Genomic DNA, 1,488 nt, shown 5'->3' with positions numbered 1-1,488 from the left:
GAGCACGTCACACCACGGACAATCCAGTTGTAGCGAAATGACAGGAGAAAGGAAAGCGGCTCTAGGCTTCCGAGGCCAGCCACCTGTGGGAAGGTCAATCAAGAGATGGGAGGAGTCAAGGTTTTGTTTGAAACAGAGTCCTCCGGGCTAGCGTCTGGGCTGACAAGCGTCCTCCTGGTTCAGGGAGGGCACCTTTCCCGTGGGAGCTTCATCTCCCGATTTCAGGTCAGGACGACAAGGGAGAGGTCCCGTGCCCTTCTCGCGCCCGCTGTTTCTCAAGGCCAGGGCCTCGAATTCCAAAGAACCCATGTGCCAGAGCGGGTCGATGTGGGGGCAACCTATTCCGGCTCCCTGACTTCACAGGGAAGACTGCTCTCTCCTCATTCTAGGGAAAGCTCCCAAACCACCGTCACCCAGTACGGTCCACCTACACCAACCGTCCCTCCCTCCTTTCGAAATAATTTCTGCAGTGGCAGAAGGACGGACATGCCACACACGCCCCCCAGTCCACCTTCACCTCCACCCCCACCGTCTGCTTCCTTGAGGGCCGAAAGCGCTGCGTCCGAGAACGAGAACGGAACGGGACTCGGAAACATTCTAAAGGGATGACTCGGGCCTGCCTGTTGAAAAAAGCACCCTGCCGTTAATCTGATTGGTCTTTCCCCGGGGTGAGTGTGTGTGTGGGGGGAGGGGGCGTTGTTAATTTTGAGGTGATGCGAATGTCCTGGAAATAAATACATATTGGTGACGGCTGTGCCACTGTGTGAATAGACTCCCAAGGCCCACCGGCTGGTGCACTTTTTAAAGGCTTGATTTTACAGGACGTGACCTCAATTTTCAGAGTGATGAAAATTAGGTAGGTGGGTCGGTCTGCAGGTAGTCGGCTGGTCGGTGGGTCTCCCTACCTTTATCACATACACACATAAAGGGAAGAGACAGACAGACGGAGACGGAGACAGCTAGTTCGTTATCGACACTGGGCACAGACATTCATCTGAGTGCTCTTACCCGTTCCCCAAGCTAATAACGTCTGTGTAGATCAAGATCACCCACATAGGAGAACCAGAACCACTTCCCAACAAGCAAGAGGGTCGGTGGGCCTCCACCTCCACCTGCACCTCCACCTCCACCACTGGCATTTGGCAGAGGAGTGGGAAAGCCGGATGGTGGCAAAAAAAGGAAGGCCCATCCCGACGAGAGGTGTTTGGCGTGTGGAAAAGCTGGAGGCGGGCTGACTAGAAGAAGGGTGTCCTATGTAACGGGGGGAGCAGATTTGCTTTCCTCTTTGCTCCCAAGTTGGGTGGGAGGGAGAGGTCCTAAGTCAGGGGCCCAAATGAGGACAGCCGTCAGTTGAGTGGTGACCCTGAATCTCTGAGCGTTTTGGGCCCATCGCCGCGGAGGTGTGCTTTGGGCTTTGCAGCCCGAAAGCCCTCCTCCTGTGAGTTTTCCGCCGGACGCCTTTTGTGGAAAGAGAAACTCGATTGTGCT

This window comes from Diceros bicornis, unplaced genomic scaffold (genome assembly GCF_020826845.1).
Source record: "Diceros bicornis minor isolate mBicDic1 unplaced genomic scaffold, mDicBic1.mat.cur scaffold_992_ctg1, whole genome shotgun sequence".
In the NCBI taxonomy this organism is placed as follows: Eukaryota; Metazoa; Chordata; class Mammalia; order Perissodactyla; family Rhinocerotidae; genus Diceros; species Diceros bicornis.
The sequence above is the reverse complement of the archived record's forward strand: the minus strand, read 5'-3'. Positions refer to the sequence as shown.